Source organism: Sus scrofa, chromosome 2 (assembly GCF_054392235.1).
Source record: "Sus scrofa isolate SSC_HxYL_T2T_F1_AM1 chromosome 2, Sscrofa_HxYL_maternal_Yorkshire_Landrace_v2.0, whole genome shotgun sequence".
Taxonomy (NCBI): domain Eukaryota; kingdom Metazoa; phylum Chordata; class Mammalia; order Artiodactyla; family Suidae; genus Sus; species Sus scrofa.
The window spans coordinates 144,085,821-144,110,690 of NC_139384.1; the positions used below are offsets into that span (position 1 = coordinate 144,085,821).

A 24,870-nucleotide genomic window follows, 5' to 3' on the forward strand; every position below is an offset into this window, starting at 1 on the left:
CAAAAATTCTGCTCCCAAGCACATTTTTGTTGTTGGCAAAATTCAGTTCTTTGTGGGTATAGGACTTAGGAACCCGTTTGCTTGCTGGCTGTCAGCCAGAGGCCACTCTCTGCTTCTGGAAGCCTGCTGAATTCCTTGTCATGTACCCATTTCCCATCTTCAAGCCAGCAATGGCAAAGTGAATGTTTCGTACCTTTGAATCTCACTGACCTCTTTCCGCCCCCGCCAAAGAAAACTCTCTGCTTTGCTTTTTTTTTTTTTTTTTTTTTTTGCCACACCTGAAGCATGTGGAAGCCCCGGGCTAGGGATCAAACCCATACCACAGCAGCTATCCAAGCCACTGCTGTGATCCCTAACCTGTTGTGTCACAGCAGAACTCCATAGAAAACTCTCTGCTTTTAAGGACTCAGGTAATCAGGCCTCTCCAGATAATCTTATTTTAAGGTCAGCTGTGACATAACATCATTGTGGGAATGGTATTTCATTCTGTTTACAGGTTCCAGGGAATAGGGCATAGGATAAGTGGGGGGGTGGGGGTGGCGGGAAATGGGTGGTGCATTTACAGCAATCTCCCTCTGTAGTCCTGGAGACTCTCTAGAGCGTATACACCACCACAAAGGCAGTGGCAGAAAGCAAGCTGTCAGCGTCCTCCCAGCTACTTAGCTTAGCTCGTCATAGGCACAGAAGCAAGAGCTGAATCATGACCAGGCAGTAACCCTTACTGGAGGAGTGGAGGATAGGGTGGGAACGTTCCTGACTTGCCACCTTCCCTTTCTTTCAACTGTACCACAAATTTTATTCATCATACGCTTTCTTCGTGAACGCCACTTGTAGATCTCGGTGCCAGGAGGAGCTGTAACATGTCTGTCCCACCTGCTTGGGTTTTTTTTTTTTTTTTTTTTTGTCTTTTTGCCATTTCTTGGGCTGCTCCCTCGGCATATGGAGGTTCCCAGGCTAGGGGTCGAATTGGAGCTGTAGCCACTGGCCTACGCCAGAGCCACAGCAACGCGGGATCCGAGCCGCGTCTGCAACCTACACCACAGCTCACGGCAACGCCGGATCCCTAACCCACTGAGCAAGGCCAGGGATCGAACCCGCAACCGCATGGTTCCTAGTCGGATTCGTTAACCACTGTGCCATGACAGGAACTCCTATCCTACCTGTTTTATGGTCAGCAATGTCCGGGCACTTTGAGGCATGTTGGAGCCTCTGTATCTCGCTACAGCCCTCATAAACCGTAAAGATGGGAGTCCCACTTGTCCCTGCTGAATGGCTTCTAACAGGTCCTGGGGCTAGTTCTGCTGGTTCCTCTGGGCTAAGGAGCTTCCTCAGGTGCAATAAGAAGCACCTTCCATTGCCTGTGGGAGGCTTCGCTCCCTCTTGGTTACCTGCCTTTTTTTTTTTTTAATAGCCGCTCTCTTGGCATATGGAAATTCTCCAGCCAGAGACTGAATCTGAGCCGCAGCTGTGACCGACATCACAACGGCTGCAACGCCAGATTCTTAATCCACTGTGCCAGGCTGGGGATCAAACTCGTACATCCATGTTGACCCAAGCTGCTACCGTCAGATTCTTAAACCACTGCGCCACAGCAGGAATTCCAATTACCTGCCCTTTAGACTCTTTCTTTCTCTGCTCTTGTATTCCAGTCTGCCAGTACTCAGCTCAAAATCCTCTGAAGTTCCCGTCGTGGCTCAGTGGTTAACGAGTCTGACTAGAAACGATGAAGTTGCGGGTTTGATCCCTGGCCTTGCTCAGTGGGTTAAGGATCCGGCATTGCCGTGAGCTGTGGTGTGAGTCACAGACGTGGCTCAGATCCCGCGTTGTTGTGGTTCTGGTGTAGGCCGGTGGCTACAGCTCCAATTAGACCCCAAGCCTGGGAACCTCCATATGCCCCGGGAGCGGCCTAAGAAATGGCAGAAAGACACACACACACACACACACACACACACACACACACACACACACAAATCCACTGTGGCTCTCACTCTTTCTGAGGACACACCTTTAACGTGCCAATTGCTGGCCCTTTGCTTGATAAGCTTTGTGTTCCGTAAAGTGCCACATTCCCTTTCTCTTTATTGCCTCTGTTGTTTACTGGAGAGTTTTCTTTCGGCTGATTCATATTTTTAACTTTAACAAATATATAGAAGAAACTTGTGTCACTATCATATGTGGAAAATCAGAATCACCTGCCATATATAGCTGTCTAATCAGAGGGTCTAATCAGAGCTGCTGCTGCCGGCCTACGCCACAGCCCCAGCAATGCCAGATCCAATCCCCATCTGTGACCTACACCACAGCTCACAGCAATGCCGGGTCCTTAACCCACTGAGCAAGGCCCAGGGATTGAACACGCAACCTCATGGTTCCTAGTCGGATTCGCTAACCACTGAGCCACGATGGGAACTCCAACTGTATTTTTTTTAAAAAAAGGAAAGAAAACTCTTCCTCCCTTCTGGTCTCTACCCTGACATAGCAGAGTGATTCGCAAAAGACTCCTTTCTTTTCCTCTGGTTCCCAGGGGCATTTTTATTACAATTCCTAACTCCTTTTCTGTTTGTTTTTGTTTTACTGGCTTGGTTGTGTTTCATTTTGAGCTAAGGGGCTACAATGCACTTATATCACAGGCTGTGTGTTGAAGCTAAGCGAGCTTCAGGTACTGCAAACTGCCTCTCCCCTTCCTTCCCATCCCCTGCCCCTCTTAAGAGTGTTACCTGCAGTTATCTCCGACACCACCAAAGATGTGCAGGCCACAGTTCAGAAAACACAGACCTGGCTTTCTTCTTCCCCGAGACCCACCTCAAATTCCTCTTCCTCTAAGAAGCCAGTATGGACTTTATTGATTCCCTCAACTGCATTCATAAGGCTCCTGTGTCTAATTATTCAGATGTTGCCATGTGACATTTCGTTAAAGACAAAGACCATGCTTTATACGAAGTTTTCCCACAGCATTTGGCGTGCTACCTGGCAACAGAAGGCATTCAATGAATATTTGTGGTTTGATGAGCAGCAAGGTCAGCTTTGGGGAAGAGTGTAAGGCGGAGTTTGACTGAGGCTCCACTCCTACCTAAGGCTGCTTCAGTCACAGAAGGGCCATGGACTCTGAGTCATTTTCTCTTTTCTCAATAAATTCCATGTGTTTCCTCATTTTTCTCAGTCTCCCTAAATCACACTTTGTGTCCTGTGTGTCTCACTGTGTTGTTGCCTGATTAGCTAAGGTAGTATTTGGTGTTTGCTACTAGATTTTATGTTGCTTGACTCTGTCTTGTAAAACTTTCTGTGTCCTCTATCGCAAAGAAGATAGACCCTGGAGAGGTAGTAGATGCTCAAAAGATATTGGTTATATAAATAAATGAATACATGTTGTATTGTTTGTATCTTGGCATGTTCCTGTTTTAACTTCAGGAAAAAATATGAAATCCCAAACTAAGTCATATGACATTGGTCAAGGGGATTTACTAAGTTTGTTAACAAGTATGTTGAAGCTTTGTCGTTTTGACTCAGAGTAGTAAAAATGAAATCTTCCTTCTGCCTTTCCTCCCTGTTTTGGTCCACTTGGCCAATTGAGATGTTCCAGTCAAGGAGCAATTTAAGTCTCTTTCACTTTACACAGAGGTTATGGTTCCTTCTTTGCAGCCCCAAGTAATTTACATATAATTTGTTGTCCAAACCTGGATATATTGAGAAGGAAAGGCGGGCACAAATAACTATTAAGCCGGGACAAGAGGTGTCCCTGATAGGCAAGGACACATGGTCATACTACTTTTGGAATAGTTATTTGCTAACTGCATGCCTATTTTCATTTAAGGCCTAAGGCTTTATTTCTCTTAGATTCCTTTGTTGCCTAGAACTGTGTCTGGCATATAGTGGTGGTAGAAGAAATGTTAGTGCTGTTTTTAAAATGTTCATTTAATTGTATATAATACTATCTCGATGTAGAGGTTAAAAAAAAAATCCCTTTTAGGGCCTATTATGAGCCATTTTCTCAGTATTATAAATATAGGGCAACGAGCTTAATTATATGCTTGTGTAATGATAATAGCTAGCATTTACCAGCCCTGAGCATGTGCCAGGCCCATGGCTAAGAACTTTGCTTGAGTTCTCTCATTGACTTCTTGCAACAACTCTTGGAGGTAAATACTACTATGGTCCCATTAAATGAGAAGAAAGGAAAAGACAGGTTTAGAAAGATTAAGAACCTTGGTGAGGGTCACCCAGCTAATTATGCATCAGAATTTGAACTCTGGACTCTGTAAGTCAATACACCATTTCCCCCATATGTGATAAATAGCTAGGATCAAATTTTGGAAAGTAGTCAAAAAATATAGTATACTTTTAGGAAAATCCATTTGCTGTAAATAAGACAATTGCATAATCAGGGCAGTATGGCAGCTGTAGGAGCTCTTGAGTACTGATAGCAGCTGGTTAGACCAACACATTGCTTGCTGTTGTCTCTGGTGTTAATGTTTCTTTTTTGTAAAGCACAACCATACCCTGTTAATTATATTGAGATCATTTCTGTTTGTTTGTTTATGGACTATCAAGTGTGCAAAACAGTTTCTTTCGGAATGCAACAGTTGCATTTCACTTTAGCAGTCTGTTCCTGAACAGTGTCTATTTTCTACTCTGTCCTTTTGAAAGAAGTTTTTTAAAGTGTTCAACAAATTTTATTCAAGTATAGTTGATTTACAGTGTTGTTTCATTTCTGCTGTTTAGCAAAGCAAATCATATATGTATCCTTCTTCATAATCTTTTCCATCCTAGTTTATCCCAGGCTGTTGAACATAGTTCCCGGTGCTATACAGTAGGACCTTGTTGTTTACCCATCCCATATTTAATAGTTTGCTTCTCCCAATCCCAAACTCCCAGTCCTTCCCTCTCTCAGCCCCCTCCGCCTTGGCAACCACCAATCAGTTCTCTGTATGTGTTAGTCTGTTTTTGTTTCATATATTAATTTGTGCTATATTTTAGATGCCACACATAAGTGATATCATGCAGTATTTGTCGTTCTCTTTCCAACTTACTTTTCTTAGTATGGTAATCTCTAGGTCCATCCCTATTGCTGCAAATGGAATTGTTTCATCCTTTTTAATGGCTGAGTAATATTCCATTATATATGTATACTGCATCCTCTTCATTCCTCTGTCAATGAACATTTTGATTGTTTCCACTGCTGTTGTGCTGCTATGAACATAGGGGTTACCTTTATCTTTTCAAATTATAGTTTTGTCTGGGTATATGCCCAGGAGTGGGATTGTTGGATCATATGGCAACTCTGCTTTTAGGTTTTTGTTTTTGTTTTTTTTTCTTTTAAGGACTGCACTTGCAGCACATGGAAGTTCCCTGCGTAGGGGTCGAATTGGAGCTAGAGCTGCCAGCCTACACCAGAGCCACAGCAACACAGGATCTGAGCCACCTCTGCAACCTACACCACAGTTCATGGCAGTGCCGGATCCCTAACCTGCTGAGCAAGGCCAGGGATCAAACCCGAATCCTCATGGACACTAGTTGGGCTCCTTACTGCTGAGCCACAACGGGAACTTCCTGCTTTTAGTTTGTTGAGGAAACTCCATACTGTTATCCATAATGGTTGCACCAATTTACATTCCTACCAACAGTGTAAGAAGGTTCCTTTTTCCCCACGCCCTCCATAGCATTTATTATTTCAGACTTTTAAATGATGGCCATTCTGTCTGTTGTGAGGTGGTGCCTCACTGTAGTTTTGATTTTGCATTTCTCTAATAATTAATGATGTATGCCATGGGTGTGGCCCTAAAAAAAAGGGGGTCCCATAGTGGCACAGTGGAAATGAATCCGACTAAGAACCATGAGGTTGCAGGTTCAATCCCGGGCCTTGCTCAATGGGTTAAGAATCTGGTGTTGCCGTGAGCTGTGGTGTAGGTCACAGACGTGGCTCAGATTTGGTATTGCTGTGGCTGTGGCTGTGGCATAGGCTGGAAACTGTAGCTCCAATTCAACCCCTAGCCTGGGGACCTCCACATGCCACAGGTGTGGCCCTAAAAAAAAAAAAAAAATTAAAAAAAAATAATAATAATTAACAATGATGAGAATGTTTTCATGTGCTTATTGGCCATCTCTATGTCTTCTTTGGAAAAATGTCTGTTTAGGTCTTCTGCCCATTTTTCAGTTGGATTGTTTGTTTTTTTGTTATTGAGTTGTATGAGCTATTTATATACTTTGGAAATTTAGCCGTGTTGGTCACATCATTTGCAGATACTTTCTCCCAGTCTGCAGGTTGTCGTTTAGTTTTGATTATGCTTTCCTCTGCTGTGCAAAAACATACAAGTTTGATTAAATCCCGTTTGTTTATTTTCACTTTTATTTCTATTGTCTTGGGAGACTGACCTAAGAAAACATTGGTATGATTTATGTCAGAGAATATTTTGCTTATGTTCTCTTCTAGGATTTGTATGGTGCCTTGTCTTATATTCAAGTCTTTGAACCATTTTGCTTATGGTGTGAAGGTGTGTTCTAAATTCATTGATTTATAGGCCGCTGTTGAACTTTCCCAACACTACTTGCTTAAGAGACTTGTCTTTTCCTCATTTGTATATTCTTGCCTTCTTTTTTTGAATATTAATTGTCCATAGGTGTGTGGGTTTATAAAGAAAATTTTGCTTGGTGACAATTTTAAGGACAGTATAGATGCATCATAATATTGACTCCAGAGGGAGTTCCCCTGTGGTGCAGTAGGTTAAGGACCTGGCATTGCCACTACAGTGGCTTGGGTCACTGCTGTGGCACAGATTCTGTCTCTGGCCTGGGAACTTCCACATGCCATGGGAATGGAAAAAAAAAATTAACTCCAAAAAAATTATTATTCGCTATTATTGTAACTACAAACCATATATTGACATTAAAAAATATATATCATCAATGGCTTTTTCCTAAGTAAAAGCAGTCTATTGAATTTTATTAAGAAAGAATCCAAATTAGGAATTCTCCTTATGGCTCAGCAAGTTAAGGGCCCGGCATTGTCTCTGTGAGGATGTGGGTTGAATCCCTGGCCTCACTCAGTGAGACTGTAGCTGCAGCTTCGATTTGACCCCTTGCTGGGGAACTTCCATACGCCACAGGTGTGGCCATAAAAAGGAAAAAAAAAAAAATCCAAATAAAAATCCAAATTATAAGGGATCATCTGTAGCCTGAAATACTTTTAAATCAGAAAGTATAAATTAAGCATGTAAAGAGGCATATGCTATAAATATAATGTTGAGCAAATATATGCACAGATTTTTATACAAAATAATATCCTTTGATTGAATGGAATTGTCTTTTTCATTGACTTTTTTCCACTGATAAAAAGAGTGTTTGAATAGCTATAGCAGTTGAAATTAGATATTATGGAGTTCCCATTGTGGCTCAGTGGTTAACGAACCCAACTCGCATCCATGAGGACGCAGGTTCAAACCCTGGCCTCACTAGGTGGGTTAAGGATTCGGCATTGCCGTGAGCTGTGGTGTAGGTCGCAGATGTGGCTCAGATCCCTGAGTTGTTGTGGCTCTGCCATAGGCTGGCGGCTACGGCTCCAATCAGACCCCTAGCCTGAGAACCTACATATGGCACGGATGCCGCCCTCAAAGGACAAAAAAAAAAAAAAGAAGAAGAAAAGAAATTAGGTATTATCAATATACTCAATCACATGTGATGTGTTGTAAACAAAATATAAAAAAATCTAAAAATCAATGTTTACATAATGCATATTAAAATGAATATTAACCTTTTCAACTGAATGGTAGAGAGTGTTATTTCTGAGGGCACTGAAGATGATGACTGCACTTCTAATTCCACTGATGGATTACAGACATATATATATATATATATATATTTATATATATCAAGTTGGGGAGTTTTCTGTGTTTTGTTTTGTTTTGTTTTTTGGTCATAGGAAAATTTTTACATTAGTATATCTTTGAGTTTTACACCAGAAGATTTCCTCTAATTTATCATGTTAGTCCTCTTCAGTGAAATAGGATACCATGATATCAGTGGTTAGAAAAACTCCTTTAAATGTCAAGTTATCACTGTACTCAGAATAACTAGAAAATCCAAATGTTTCTGTGATGATGTGCATAAGGATCTTATGGTTAACTGCTAGAAATTGGAGCCAAGAGGAAATTTAAAATAAAAAATTGGCCATTTTTGGTTGCTTTGCCCTTTTCATTAGGGGGTTTACAATTGTTTCCATTTACTCTAGGCATTTGAGATGACATCTTTTGAATAAAGCAGACAAAAATCCCATCTTCTGTTGGGGCAGACATTAAAAGATAAACATACATATATTACAAGGTCTGAAGTGTCATGGGAAGAAAAGAAAAAGATTGGAAGCATTGAGAGTTGGGGTTGGGTGGTTACAATTTTAAATAGCATGGTCAGGCTAAGCATCTTTGTGAAGGTAAGATTTGAGCAAGGAGTTCAAAGAGGTGGAGGTGGACCTTGGGGAAGAATGTTACTGTCAGAAGGAACAGCTCTCACAAAAGCCCAGTCTGGAGGATGCAAGCCACAAGGAGTGGCTGGAACTAGAGAGATTAAAGGAAAAGGCAGATTCAAGGGCTTTGTAGGTCTCTGTAGAGACCTCAGCTTTTACAATGAAGGAAATAGGAGGCACTGGAGGAATTGGACCAGATGAGAGAGGAGCTGAGTTTTCTTGGAAGAGGCTGTTCTGGGATTTGTTTTGACAATAGAGTTAATGGTGGGCAAGGAGACGGTTTAGGAGACCACCAAAGTATAGTCGAGGCTAGAGAAGATGGAAGTGATACTGGTGGGAAGTGGTATGATTTTGATTTATTTTTTTTATTTTTATTTTTGCTTTTTGGCTTTTTAGGGCTGCATTAGAGGCATATGGATGTTCCCAGGTTAGGGGTCTAATCGGAGCTACAGCTGCCGGCCTACACCACAGCCACAGCAACGCAGGATCCGAGCTGCGTCTGTGACCTACACCACAAGCCTACACGACAGCCTCACGGCAACGCTGGATCCTTAACCTACTGAGGGAGGCCAGAGATCGAACTCACAACCTCATGGTTCCTAGTCGGATTCGTTTCTGCTGTGCAACCAGGGAACTCTCTGATTCTGATTTATTTTGAAGGCATAACCAACAGACTGGCTTGACAGATTGGAAGTGAAAAGGAGAGAATGAAAGGAGCCAAGGATGACTCCAAAGATTTTGACCTAAGTGACTAGAAGGACTGTGGCATGGTTTTGACTTGCTTTTTGAGCAAGGGAGAACTAACTCTAAACTTAGGGCACAAAGAAATCTAATGTCCTGATATAATCAATGAAGATGGGGAAGACGTACTACATTATATTCCAAGCATTGTAGGCGTTTTGGTGGCGTGACGACTGCTAGATAGGGGCACTCTTAAGTGTTTCTGATTTCGGGGATATATAAAATATACAGCCAAACGAGGCTCAGAGAGCCAGCAGATGAGTAATTTCACACATTTCATATGCCAGTGGATGTTCCTGGCTTTAAGCCAGGTAATGACGGATTCAACAATTCTCATGTTTCCATTTTTTAAAGGGCGTGTGTGTGTGGTGGTGACTTCAGGACATCGATCTCGCAACTGCTACTGCGAGACAGCCGGTCAGACGGCTCAACGATGACCCTCGCCCTCCAGGAAGCGTCCCCACTTCCAGCGCAGGCACCGCCCCTCGGCGCAGTCTAGGGTGCGAGAGCCGTACGGCTGGGAGCGGGGAGGGGCTCCCGAACGCTCCCACTTAGCGCTGGTCGCCATCTTCCAGCGCGTGCTTTCCCCCGAGTCCCGGCTCTCGGGCCTCGGCTCGCCTGGGAACCGCCGTTCAGTCCGCAGAGCCCAGGGCGTTGCGCTTCCCTGAGCGCCGGGGCGGACTCCGTCCCCGCAGGCGGGGCAGGGGGCGGGGCCGGCGCGGCGGCAGCAGTGCGGCGGCGCGGCGCTCCTGCCGCCCCGGAGCGCGCCCCGCCTCCCGCCCCGCCTGCGCGCGAGCTTGGGCGTGGAGGGAGGGGCCAGGAAGCGGCGAGCGCGCCGGGGAGCGCAGCTGCGGGCGTGGGGGCGACAGGAGCCGCGGAGCCGGCGCCGAGAGCGGCTGCGGCCGGAGTGAGCGGCCGAGACAAAGGCGACGGTGAGTGCAGCTACGGCTCTGGTCGCGCGCCGGGTCCCCCACCTCCGCTTCGCGGCCCCTTGGGCTGGAGCCCGAAACCCTGAACCCCCGCCGCCTAGGGCTCCGGGGCGAGTGCGGCCCGGCCCTGCCCGCCGCGCGCTGCGGGCTTTGGGCTGAGCCTGCGGCTCCATTTTCAGGTCTGGGCGAGGTCCTCATGCGGACCCTGCCTTAGGTTTTTCTTCTGTTCCTTCTGGGAAATGGTTTCACACTCTGTTCCAGGTTCAAGACAGGCGGGCGGCTGAGAGAGCCAACCACCCCGCAGATGTAAAATGGAAATGTAGACCCCCCCCTCCCCGCGTCCCAACTTTGCAGGTCTGGAAGTCGGGAGGTGGCGCGGGGGGCGAGCCGAGAGGGCCTGGGTCCTCCAGGTGAGAGTTTCGGAGAGGCGGGGACCCCTGGCTGGGGAGCCGGACTCTCGCCTGGGGCGCTCGGCGCGTTCCGGTACCTTTTGGGCCCCGGCGAGAAAGCCCTGACCACCTCCTCGGAGGAGCTCTGGCTACTCTTACAGGTTGTTTTATCCTGCGCTTGCTGCTTTAGTTGCGATTTTTTTTGGTGACGGGTGTGGTAGGTAGCGGCTCGGGGATGCCGCATTCACCGCTGAGAAGGAACCTTGATGGGCCGACCTCATGTGTACAAACACCACTGAGATTCCCCTTTAGCTGCCAGTAGTTTTCAGTGATAAGCTTTTGTAGGGAAATCTGGTGCTAATGTCCAGTTTACAAAATCAACATTTTGTTAAAGGGCCTGACGTGGAGTAGATGCTCAATAGAATATTTGAATGAAAGAATGAGTCTTGACAGACAAAGCTGACCTCACATCTCGTAAAATTTAGGCACATACTCGATTCAAATTAAGGGAAAAAATTGGCAAACGTGGTTTTTGTTTTCACCCCACATATACCTACCGTTGAATAATCAGTTATTATTTTCAATATTAACATAGACAGTGTTCGAAATGTGAAATTTTTCATTTTGAGGAAAGTTGGTAGACATTTTGATGTTTCTTAAAAGTAAGCCTTATGGATCTAATTTTCTTATAAAAGTGTGGGGAAGGTAAAGAGGTGCTTATGTTCTATTTGGTTCCTTTGAAACCCAGCTTTCCATTTCGTTATGAATAAAGAAGTTTATGTGTTTTGAGGGACTCTGGCATGGCCTTGAGTTGTTTTTTCAAGCAAGGGAGAACTTTAAGGGAAAAAAAGACTTGCACTGATATAATTAAATCTCACCATTTACTCAGCAGATATTCATTAAGCACTTATTACATGCTGGCACCTGTGTTAGGTGCTGATTTCCTAGGGGCGGACAAAACCCACACTTAACTTTTTTCCTAACCTGAGTGTGAAGTTCTTTCCTCATTATCGATGTTGCAAGGATAGACTGTCTTAGGCCCCTAGTGCCTACTTAAAGTTGGGAAAGATGGCAGGTGAATGTCCGTGTAGATCCATGACAGTCTATTTAAAGGTTAATAAGTAACTTTATAGGGCTAAGATTATTGGGTTACATTTTCATATTGTGAGTTTGATAAAAATCTGTATTTTCTTAATAAACGGAGGAGGTAATTAAAATAATTATTTTTTGATTGAATGTAAGTTTAATAAACTGGTATTCTCTCCCATTCCCCTATTAGATGTTTTTGGTACGGTGTATTTATTGAAAAGTAATGTACTTTGGTAATTTTTTTTTTTTTTTGTCTTTTTAGGGTTGCACCCAAGGCATATGGAAGTTCCCAGGCTAGGGTTGAATTGGAGCTGTAGCTGCCGGCCTACATCACAGCTCAACAGCAATGTCGGATCCTTAACCCACTGAGCAGGGCCAGGGATCAAACCTGAGTCCTCATGGATGCTAGTCAGTTTTGTTTCCACTGAGCCATGACAGGAACTCCCATTTTCTGTAAATAATCTTTGCTATACAACATGTTATGTTTTAAAAAATCTCCAAGGAAGAAGAGTGGATTCCTTTTTGTTAAGAAAAGTTTTAAAATAAAACACCTTTTCAGATTTTTTTTTTAATGGTCGCACCCATGGCACTTGGAAGTTGCCTGGGCCAGGATGTGAATCCAAGCCGGAGCTGTGACCTATGTGGAAAAGGCAACATGAGATCCTTAAACCCACTGTGCTGGGCCTGAGATTGACCCAGCAACTGGAGCCGCTGCAGTCAGATTCTTAACCCACTGCGCCATAGCAGGAACTCCCTTTTCAGAGTTTTTTTATTCACCATGTGCACTTTAATGTAGTATTGCCTTGATAGTACTGAGAAGTGAAGGATCGCTAGTAGTGATTTGTGGTTCCATGTTTGAACTTTCCCTCTAGTATAACTGTGATAAAAGTAAAAAGAGGATGATATTTGTAGTAGTACATTTAATAATTCTGAACATAAGATTGTGTTGTCAATTTTTATCTTATTTTCATATGATAAATACTTATTTAATTTTATTTGGCTTCTTCTGAAGTCCAAATTAATGTGCTCCAAAGTCAGTCTTGAACATTACCAAAAAGGTAAATTTTTTTTTTTTTTTTTTTTTTACAGATAGGTTTTGAATTTAGATGGACCTTTCTGACTTGGTAACTCATATTGTTGAAGATAATGTATACATTCAAATAGCACTTTCAGATTAGCCTTATTGGCTAATAGCTTTTTTTTTTTTTTTTTTTTTTTTTGCTTTTTAGGGGCGCACCCTGCGTATGGAGGTTCCCAGGCTAGGGGTCAAATCGGAGCCTGGCTGCTGGCCTCCACCACAGCCACAGCCACGCCAGATCTGAGCTGCACCTGAGACCTTACACCACAGCTCACGGCAACGCTGGATCCTTAACCTGAAACCTCATGGTTCCTATTGGATTCATTTTTGCTGCCCCCACAACTGGAATTCCGGCTAACAGCTTTTTATGGTTGTTCCTATGAATTATAAGGAAGGTAATTCCTTCAATTTTAGTGGTAGAGAGTTTGTGATAGTTTTTCTTTAAACATATATTTCTTGTAGGGAGAGTTACTTGACAGTACTCCTGATAATTTGGTGTTGATAAGAAACCTAACAGTAATGATAATAGTGATGATAAGAATAATGTAAGCAAGCTGTGATATGCTGAACCATTTTTGTTTGGATAAGAGCTTCATAGTTGTTGAACGTCAACAGCATTGAGAAGTATTAAACTAATTTTTCCAAGAAGTGAGAACCCATAATGACTTTTTTTGTACCTTAAAAAATTTTTCAAGTTTTCAAGGAGTAATTGAAAATATTTTGAGGCTAAATAAACTCGAGGATCATTCCATTTTATAATTGTTGGAATATTTGAGATGTGTTGATGCTTTCTTCATCAGGTATGTGTGTGTTGAGGGTTTGTGTGTCTTTTTTGTTTATGTAAGACCCTTTAGAATGATTTAGAAAGCATGGCCTCTATCAGATGTAATTAATAAAGTGATTAAGAATGAGGCTATTATGGAGTTCTGCAGCTGTGCCCATATTGTCAGTATAGATTGTGAGAGACTCTCAGTTAACATTTGTAAAGTGCTTTAAACTCATTGCTCTCATTTATTCGGTAGGGTAGGTTGCTAGTATATTTTTATGTCCCCTTATCATGTCGTCTCCCTTATCGTGAAAGTGTTTAGATTTCTCATCTGCTTTAAATGTCTGGATATTTTGTTAAGGCTTCATAAGATTTGTCTCACAATTGCAAAAACACATAGGTTTTCATCTGTTACAGTTCTCTTAATCTCAGTTCTCATGAAAGCAGTATTTGAACATTTTATTGAAGGTTAAATGTTAATGTTGAGAGTCAAGCTAGTGTATATAGGGTGGATAAACAACGAGGTTCTACTGTATGACCCAGGGAACTACAGTCAATATCCTGTGATAAACCATAATGAAAAGAATATGAAAAAGAATGTGTATATATGGAAACACGAGTCACTTTTCTGTACAGCAGAAATTAACACATTGTAAATCATCTGTACTTCAATAAAATTTTTAAAAAGGAAAAGAAAAAAATGTTAGTAATGTTTTAGATCTGTTTCAGAGGGGGTCATTATGGGTTCCCTCTGCATTCCTGAGAGGAACTGAGTGAAACATGTGCTTATCCTTAGTACCTAATAGCTAAGTGAGGGCATTTATCCTGATTTTTTTCATGCTACCTGGAAAAACTTGGAATTTAGCTTATTAATTATTAACTTTTACATTCTTCTACCTCAGTTCAAAGCATAAGTATACTAAAAACAAAACAAAAAAATGGAGTTCCCTTAGTGGCTCAGCAGTTAATGATTCCAGCTAGGATCCATGAGGATTTGGGTCCGATCGCTGGGCCTCTCGTTGCCGTGAGCTGTGGTGTAGGTCGCAGACTCGACTCAGATGCGGAGTTGCTGTGGCTGCGGTGTAGGCCAGGGGTTGCAGCTTCTATTCAACCCCTGGCCTGGGAACTTCCATAAGCCGCAGGTGCGGCCCTAAAAAGATTAAAAAAACAAACAACAAAAAAACAAAAAGTATACTGGAACCTTTTTATAGTACTAACAAATAGTGAACAGAGCAAGATTAAGCTGAAACTGCTCTAGGACCCCATCCAAAGGGAGTTTCTGAACTGAAAGCCAAGAAATTTGATAATGAGTTGTCTTTATCATGATGCTGTAAAATACCTGCAAATGTATTCTAGTCAAAACGGATTATAGTAAAACTCCCTCTTTTTCCTAGAGAGCATTTGAGAACTCTCTGTTAAAATTTAGGTGTGCTTGAAAATGATTGAATGATGAGCACTGTTTGCATTTTGTGGCTTACCCACTTAGAAATACATGCTAAGATTTCTTTTTGTTGTTGTTCATTTATTTATTTGTTAGGCCGTTCCCAAGGCTTGCGGAAGTTACCAGGCCAGAGATGGGACCTGTGCCACAGCAGTGGTCTAAGGCATAGCTGTGACAAAGTCAAATCCTTATCCCACTGAGCCACCAGGGAATACCATAATATTTCTTATTAAACCTTTGCAATTAAATTTTGTAAACATCTCCTACTAAAACACAATAATTTTGTTTCATTTGACTTAATATACTTTCACTTTTTTGCTGAGTATAGCAAAGGTGAATTTTTTTGTGTATTGAACATCGTATATATTTTGTACCTAATACATGGTGGGAACCCATGGCTATTTGTGGAACTGATGTGTTCATTGGATGGGAATGGATAAGGTTTAAGCAGAAAACAGCTCTCTTTCTTGCAATGTACCTTCAAAGTCTCCCTATAGATTTTTTTTTTTTTTTTTTTTTTTTTTTGCCCTGCTTCTCCAGCTCTTAGGAAGGTCAGATAGCTTTTCCAGTTACTTTTAGGTGGTAAAAAGCATTTTGCTCATTGAACATTCAGAGTCTTATTTTAGTCATTAGAAGGTACAGTTTGGAATAATAATCAGTGTTCAAACTTTCACACAGTTTAGAATTTTTGTAGCTCAGAACTGCTTCAGAACAAGAAGCCTGCTTTAGAAGAAAGAGTCCTGATAGGCTTCTCTTTTTACTTTGGCAGCTCCTCTTTAGTATACTTTTGGATTCACCTGTCCAGAGTACAGCTCGTTGGTGAAAGGGGCTTGGGGGGCGGGGGATATATATGTGTGTGTGTACACACACATACACACACATATGTTCATACACACTGTGTGGTGGCGGTGGGGGAGGTCTGTGCCTGTGACATGTGGAAGTTCCTGGGCCAGGTATTGAACCTGTGCCACAGCACTGCCCCAACCTGCTGCAGTGACAGTCCTTAACTCTGTGCCACAAGAGAATGCCTCCAAGATACTGTTTTAATATGCCTCATTCTATTGTGATCTGGCACCTATGCCTCGGAAATGGACAGATTGTTCAAAGCTGACTTTCCAGGAGTGTTGGGAATGGTTTTCTTGAAGATTTCATGCCTGGGAACCTCCAGCTACAATTCCTGTTATATAATTCTTCTGTTGTGGTCCCTTAGTATTCTAGTTTCCCTCATCTGCAGGCTCACATTGCCCAGGGAGAGGTTTTGCTCTAGTCTTTAAGGTAGTTTGGTTACATTTTAACCAGACCTGCCTGTACTTTATTTTGTAGGATACAGTTTGAAACATTCCACCAGGGCCTTAACTTCCTATCTTTCCAGGTCCTTCAGTCAAGGACCCACACTTGAACTGTACTTCTTTGTCTGACACCTACAATCCCTTGCTTCTAACCCCTTTTTACTGTCCCAAGCCCTCCTTCCAACATATCCTTACTTGAGGATTTACCCTGCTGTGAATCCACAGGCCACGTTGAAATTTCTTCCTCTTAGACAGCCTCAGTTCTCTTTTAGTGCTTCATAATCTTACCAGGTAACTGCCCTCTCCCCACCCTCTCACCCCCATTCCAGTTCTCCATCTGGTCCAGCCAGTAGCTGACAATGGAGCCTGAGTCCTGGAAGACGTATCCAGGCTTATCTGTTGTCCCTTCATGTTGGCCAAGGAGGGTACTTTGTGCTGTCCACAGTCCTTTAATCATAGTATCAGTTAACCCCTGGCTGAATCACTCTTCCCCTTCTCTGAATGACTTTTTTACACTTCTTTCCTCAAACCTCTGTTGCGTCTTTTCATCTTCAGCTGATGACCTTGTTTCCTGTATATTAAAAACGAAAGCCATCAAGAGAAAACTTTTGCATATCTCCTCACTTCTGTACCCATACTCCCTGTATTTCCTACCTATGACCGCCACCTCCACTCTTGCCCTTGGTTCTGTTCCCCGTCTGTCAGGGGCGTTGTGTTGCCTCAGGATTCATCCCGTTCTCCCTGCCTGCCAGTGAGTTGCCTTATCAGTGCTTCCCTTTTGTCCTGGATTATTCCTGTCAGCATATAGATAGGTTGAAATATCTCCCATCTGAAAAACAAAAAAGCAGACGTCTCCCCCAGTACCACATCTTTCTTCAGCTACTGCTCTTCAGAAGAGTTGTTCCTGGTCACCAGAGCTCTCTGTGTGTCTAGGTTCCGCTCATTTGGTTTTTCTTTTTTGTCTCTCCCATGCAACCTTAACAGCTCTTGCTGAGATTACTGACTCATGACTTCCTTGGTGATAAATTCCCTAGTCACTTTTCATTCCTAATCTCACTGGCGGTAGCAGCAGAAGCCTTTGAAGTGGTTGATAATTTTTTCTTCCTTGAAGCCTTTCTTTGTTGCTGGGACACTGATGGTTATTTTCAGTTTCTTTTGCTGGTTCCTTTTTGTTGCCCCAACTTCTGAAAAATAAGACAGTGTCCCAGAGCTCTATGTTTAGAGCTCTTCTATATTTATGTGTAGTCTCCTATGATCTCATCCTATCCTCTAGCTAGAATTATCATATATTTCAAACTGAAAATGTTATCTAGTTCTCTTCCCTAAGCTTCAGACTTCTGTACGCAGCTGCCTACTCAGCGTTTCCCATTAGACATTCCAACTTTAACCTGTCCAGAATGAACCCCTCACCCTCAGTCCTCTCTTCCAGCCCCAGTGATTGTTCCTCTTCCAGGTTTTCTCATTTTATTAAATGTCAACTCCATCATTGTGTCTCTGATTCTAACCTTGAAAACATTCCTGACTCCTCTTAATTTTGTGTGTGTGTGTTGGGGGGTGGGGGTGGCATGCTGCACTCGTGGCATGGCATGCAGAAGTTCCTGGGCCAGGGATTGAACCCGTGCTGCAGCAGTGACAGTGCCGGATCCTTAACCACTAGGTCACCACGAAATTCCTTGACTCCTCTTTCTTATACTCTCATACCTAATTCAAAAGAATGTGTCATTGCAAGCATGTCCTTTATTTACCTTAAAATCGACTTTAAGAATAAATATAACCACGGCATGCTGCCTTCAACTGCCGCCGCCTCCTCACGCAGCCATCGTCTCTAGCCTGCGTTATTTTAGTCATCTCTTTTCTGGTCTCCCTGCTGCTTCTGCTCTTCTCTGTTCTCAACGGAGGCAGTCCTTTTGAGATGAAAGTCCGATTATTTTACTCCTGTATTCAAAACCCTCTGGTGGTTTTCCATACCATTTAGAGTAAATGCCAAAATACAGCAGTGCCCATCAGGCCTCCATCATTTGTGCAGCTGGCCTCTCTGAGGACATGTCCTACTAGTTTCTCCTTAGCTTATTCCACACCAGGCATCTAGGTTTCCCTGTACCTGCCAAGAGAAGTCTTGCTTCAACGTTCTCAGGGAAAGCTTTGTTGTAGTCACTTCAGAATCCCCAGGATTCTACACCTGGTGGGCTCTCACATTTGCTAAATGAATCAGGCTGCTTGTTACTCATGTCTTTGATAACAGCTTATATATGTGTTTCTCTAACTAAAAATATTTTAATTAAAAGTATTAAGTAAAAACAAATTTAGGAGTTCCCGCTATTGCACAATGTTCCTGGGCATTGCTGCAGCTGTGGTGTAGGGTGCAGCCGTGGCTTCAATTCAGTCCCTTATCCCAGGCCAGGGAACTTGCACATGCCCTGGGGTGTGGGGGAACTTGCACATGCCCTGGGGTGTGGCCAAAAAAACACAAAAGAAGAAAAGGAAAACCTCATTTAGAAGTAGGGTGACACTTCAAAAAAAAAAAAAAAAAAACCTATTTTTGACTTGCCTCATATTCCTCTCTAGGCTTTGTTTCTTAACTTCTGAGTCTTGTTGACTTACAGAGACATGAACACTGCAACTTGGGCTGCCCTGTACCTTTCTTTTATCAGGGCTATGGGCTCAAGTGAGATTGGGAGGCAAAACTTAATTGCTTTTCTATTGCCAGATTCCTTTCATTAAAGAAAAGCAGTTAGGATTGTGGTTTACCTGATGATATTCTTAGCATTTCTTGGTGTGTTTTTTTTTTGTTTGTTTGTTTGTTTTTTGTTTGCTTATTTGTTTATTTATTTATTTTTTTTGAGAACACTGAAACAGAAGTCTCATCGTTTGAGAGAAAAGTGTTAAGGGTACAGAAATTTGTTAGTGTGCTTTGTCCTCTCTACTGCACTGCCTCAAAAAAAGAGGGAGGCCTAGAGTTCCTGTTGTTGCTCAATGGAAACAGGATCGACTAATATCCATGAGGACACGGGTCGCATCCCTGGTCTCGCTCAGTGGGTTAAGGATCCGGCATTGCCGTGAGCTGTGGTGTAGGTCACAGACTCAGCTCAGATCCGGTGTGGCTGTGGCGTAAGCTGGCGTCTACATCTGCGATTCGACCCCTAGCCTGGAAACATCCATATGCTGCGGGTGTGGCCCTAAAAAGCAAAAAAATTAAAAAAAGAGGGAGGCCTATCTTTAATGACGATTGTAGTTCTTTAGTAAACTAGCAGGTAGCTACATTAATGTACACAGACAGGTGTGTTGAGTAATGATAGATATATTTGTGCTCTTAAATGAAAAACACTGAATAGGATTTATACTTGAACTTGTTTAGGTAGGAAATGAGTGTAGGAGAAATTAATAATATGCAAATTTGAAGTATTTCATTCTGCTGAGACAAAGTTTAAATTTTTTTTTCTGAGTTATAGGTCTCATTTCCTTTTGGTGGAAAGAAATCCTTTAAACTGTTGAAATAGTGGCTTAGAAGTTCCTGAATGAGTAATTTTTTACATGCGAGCGTAAATTATTCTCCATAAACCAGTCCATAAACATCTCTCTGTTTTTGTGTAATATGCAATAATTTATGTCTTTATTGTCTTGTCTGATGGACTTTTTTTTTTTTTTTTTTCCCCCCCGATCTTTAGGGCCTCACCTTCGGCGCATGGAGGTGACCAGGCCAGTGGCCAATCAGAACTACAGCCTCTGGGCTACACCACAGCCACAGCAACACAGAATCTGAGCCGCATCCACAACCTACACCACAGCCCACGGCAACACCGGATCCTTAATCCAGTGAGCGAGGCCAGGGATCGAACACGCAACCTCATGGTTCTTAGTCGGATTCATTTGCAGGGTGCCAAGACAGGAACTCCCTTCTCTAATGGACTTTTATGTGACCATAATGTGAATTTAATTTTCATGATCATAGCGGTATGGACTAGTATGTATTTGTATCTTTACGGTTTTTTTGCATATGCAGGTTTTATTCTTTTTTTTTGTCTTGTCTTTTTATGGCCGAACCTGTGGCATGTGGAAGTTCCCAGTCTAGGAGTAGAATTGGAGCTGTAGATGCTGGCCTACACCACAGCCACAGTAACGCTGGATCCGAGCCTTGCCTGCAACCTACACCACAGCTCACAGCAAGGACGGATCTTTCTTTTTTTTTTTTTCTTTTTTTTTGCCTTTTTGCCATTTCTTGGGCCGCTCCTGTGGCATATGGAGGTTCCCAGGCTAGGGGTTGAATTGGAGCTGTAGCCGCAAGCCTTCGCCAAAGCCACAGCAAAGCGGGATTTGAGCCAATCTGCAACCTACCCCACAGCTCACAGCAACACCAGCTCCTTAACCCACTGAGCAAGGGCAGGGATCGAACCGGCAACGTCATGGTTCCTAGTCGCATTCGTTAACCACTATGTCATGACGGGAACTCCCCAACACCAGATCTTTAACCTCCTGAGTGAGGCCAGGGATCGAACTTGCATCCTCATGGATACTTCGGGTTTGTTACTGCTGAGCCACGATGGTAACTCCATTAATTTATTAATTTAAATACAGAAATCATTTAACTTACATATGCTTGATATTTTACTTTAACTCCTAAGCAGTAAATCTGTAAATCAGCTTGATATTTTATTTTTCTTTCACATTAAAATGTGAAATTAAAATATAAAAATTTTAATATTAAAACATATGACTATTATAATTTGTTAGAAGTTTACTTACTATGTAAAGTCATTTTAAATAACACGGTAGTGTTTTCCTACAGTATTGAATTCATTGTTCACTACTCTGTACACTAATTAGGTCATCTTCATTAGAATTTAACATTGACTTACCTGAATGTGTATGTTAGCATTTCACGCAGGAGATAACTGTTTTGGATTAATGAGATCACTATTTCTGAACTCCGACGTACGTTTATTTTCAGGATAGTTCGAGGTCTCTCCTGTCATGCTTACACTACTTTAACTTGATAGTGTTCTACCTAGATTGTGAAGTAACCAGAATGATGATACTGAGAAAAGTTAGTAAAATTAACTAAAAATTAAAAATTTCTAAACGCCTTAGAAAAGTATGCATTTATTCAGCACATTTATCAGACCCCTATGTTAACTTGCTTCCAATCCACTCAGAGTAAAATAAAAATGACATTCATCCAGAAAGTACATACTCACACTCTGTGTCTATGATGATGGCCCTGACAGCCTCCTAGTACTTTTTACTTCTGCTCACTGCTTTCTAGCTACATTAGTACTCATTTTCTGGAACACACCATGCTTGTTCTCGCCTTATTAAGGCTTTTACCCTCGTTGCTTCCTGGGTCTTAAATGGTCTTCCCCAGATCTTAGCAAGGTTGCCTCTTATCTTTAAGATCTCAGCTTAAATATCGATTTCCTCACTGCTCAGTTTAAAATCGAGTCAGTCCCCTGCCGCTGTTGACTTCATAGTATAAGTAGAAAACTGGGTAATTCAGGCAAAATCCTGTTTTAAAAAAGGATGAGAGAATTTGGGAACTGCTCTGATGACCCTTAGATCAGAAGTTAGGTGGAACCAGTGGTGTGTTCGAGCTGCCAATTTGGTTGTGTGCCTCCTTCTAAGTCCAATTTCATTGACGACATGCTGACAGTTTGAAACTGGCTACCGTGGGGCTGTTTACAGTGTGGGAATTGGCAAAAGCTACAAACCAGGGCCTTTTTTCCAGAGAGGTTAACTGTTGATCACCAGACCACTGAGTGGGACCACCTGAAATTGCTGTTTGTATAGATTAAAAAATGCTTGGAGTTACCTGGTTTTTAACTAGTTTGTTCTAAAGCAGGCACAAAAGATTTTGAGATGGCTCTGAGGGTGCCATCTCTGCTACTGAGTGCTAAGCCCATTAAAGGTCTTCTTTTTCTGGTGAAGAAACCAAAGCTGATTCAGTTTGAATTATCAATTACTAGATAACTGTTTTTCATCTGCTTTTCAGAACAACTTACATAAATACATGTGCATTGTTCCCCTTTTACCCATTACTATCTTTTAAGAGCTTACTTACTGTCTCTCATTATTTACTTTATGCTCTCTGATTTCGTCTGTGAATCCGTGTCTCTAAATCAGTGAAATGATTGTCTTGTTTTTCAGGTATTGGTAGCCTTCCCCATCCGTGATCACCTGGGTATTCCAAGCCGTGTCCTAGGCTTACCTCCTAGTTGTAAAAACAGACATGAAGTTACTTCCTTGTTACAGCCACCATTTTCCTGTCTGAGGGAATTTATTGTTTAAAAATAGAATCCTGTTAGCTTTGGGCATTTCACTAACATTTCTTTGGCAGCATTTGCATTGTGTTAACTCTGAATATATGGATTTGAATTGGTGGTATTGAATAAAATATAGCACATAGATTTTTTTGACTCAAGTTGTTCTTAAAAAAAAAAAAAAAACCCTGCGTTTACCTTGGAAAATCAGAATACACATATAAGTTAAAGAAAAAAGCATATCTATAAACCCTATCAGCCTAAAATTACCCCTACTCACGTTTTGATGACTGTCCTTTCAGACCAGTGAGTGAATGTTTTTCTACAAAAGTAAGATCTTAGTACACATACTGTTGTATAACATCTTACTTTACCAAATATTGTGATCATAAAAGCGTTACTTTTTTTTTATTTCAGTCTGAAAGGATTTTACAAAGTAGATGTTTGATATAGGGTAAAGCTGTAAGTAAAGTTGTGATTAAGAACAATGATGTTTATGGAGAGTAGAATGTGGTAAGTTACCTCGAGACAAGAATTACTTCAGCAGTGATTTTTTTCTTAAGGGCCCTCTTACCATTGCACAATAGCCTGATTGTATGATACCAGCTAAGGAAAACAGATGATTCTATGTACAGTAGAATTATTTTAATAATAGCCCTAGGGAAAAGTAGGGGGCTGTAGATACGTTCCTGCTTTTTGGTTTGTCCCAAGGCTTATTGATGCTTTAACATTAAAATTGTTTTGGAAGAAAATCATGTTTTATTGAAGACCTCCACCTACCCAAATTATGACAATTTTATTAGATATTGCTACCCTTTTTCCCTGTCAGACTGGAGAGTGAGGGGGTTCTTGGAAAAAGAAAATTTTATTTTTTATTTTTTTCTCTTTTTAGGGCCGCACCCGTGGCATATGGAGGTTCCCAGGCTACAGGTTCAATCAGAGCTGTAGCTGCGAGCCTACGCCAGAGCCACAGCAACGCAGGATCCGAGCCGCGCCTGCAACCTCCACCACAGCTCATGGCAATGCCGGATCCTTAACCCACTGAGCAAGGCCAGGACTCGAACCTGCAACGTCATAGTTCCTAGTCGGATTCGTTAACCACTAAGCCACGATAGGAACTCCAAAAGAAAATTTTAGAATAAGAATTCTTAATGTTTGAGTTGATTTTTGTTTCATGAATGTGAAAATTCTTGTGGAATTGTTACTGATGTGCTGCATCCTTTGGAAATCAACCAGAATCTTTTCAGGTAGCTGTTTGGTCTTAAAGTAGCAGTTTTTAAAGCTGAGGGTTCTTTAAGAGTTGTATAATTTAAATGCCTTTCTTTTAACCACAGTGGAATCCATTACCTAAAGGTAATGGATTTTTTTGTTTTTGTTTTTGTTTTTGTTTTTGTTCTTCTTGACCTTGTCCTGTTGTGTGTTGTGTTACTCTTTGCTTGCGTTCTCCTGCTGTCCTTATGTGTTAGATCGCTAAAGTAGCCATTTCTGTTACCCTACAGTGCTACTTCCTGGACGGTGCATATATTGCTGAAAACATTTCCCACGTGGTAAAGAAGAATAAAAAGCAAGGTAGTTGATGTGGCTTTTTCTACTGAGAAATGATGCATTTGTTGGCTAAAGTGGAGACTGGTAGTCAGTCCCTAAAGACGTTCTTCGCAAAGTGATCATGTTTGTAAATGGCTTTGCAAGAATCTCTCCTTGTTGGCAGGTGTAGTGAATCTTGATGTAAATTCAAGAAAAGTGCTTAGGATTATTCCATACATTTTGCTATTTTAAAAATTGGTATATTTTTAAAACTGTCGTTTTACAGTGAAATTTTTACCCTCCCTTTTTCATATTTATTTTTGACTAATGACTTTGTTTTTGTATAAATGGTGCATATATACATTGAAAAAGCTTAAAAATTGGTCACATCATAATTGACAGCACTAGTATTGAAAGTCATGTCTGCCTTGGAGTCATTGAGTTTGGGAAGCCTGTAAAGTAACAGAAAGAATGTGGACTTTAGATTCGGGTGCAGTTCAGTGCGATCCCTAATTTTGCCACATGTTTGCTGTATGGCAAGATCTTACCCTGGGTGATTTGTTTTCTTTTTAGATTAAGTGAGGGTATGATTTGTTAGGATTAAATGAAGTACACACTAAGTACTTGGCTTGTGGAAGTGTTGATAGATACTTCATTTCCTTTTTACTACTTCATATTGTTTGAAAATACCTCTGCAAGTCACTTAAGACATTTTGCTTGAAAGTGAGTTGCAGTCAGGAAACTGGAAAAATATGTAACCCCTGTGGACTCATTGTAGTGTCCTTTTAATCTGCCTATTTGAATAGGAGGGTGGTATTGTGACTTTTTGAAAAGATATTTTGACCTCAAGGAAAGCCTTAAAAGTTAAAAGCAGAAGTAGAACTCAGGATGAGTCGATTATTGCTGGTCAAAATGGTAAGA

The 24,870-nt window shown here is 41.9% G+C and overlaps 1 pseudogene across 1 annotated transcript in view; it reads left to right on the top strand.

The window, feature by feature from the left end:
- The first annotated feature begins 9,630 nt into the window (after positions 1–9,630).
- The window catches only part of LOC146405742 (uncharacterized), a 68,573-nt pseudogene continuing 53,333 nt past the window's right edge, over positions 9,631–24,870 (top strand). The window contains exon 1 of the transcript XR_014838770.1: positions 9,631–10,125. The product of XR_014838770.1 is annotated as an uncharacterized LOC146405742 (transcript). The remainder of the gene's footprint in view (positions 10,126–24,870) is intronic.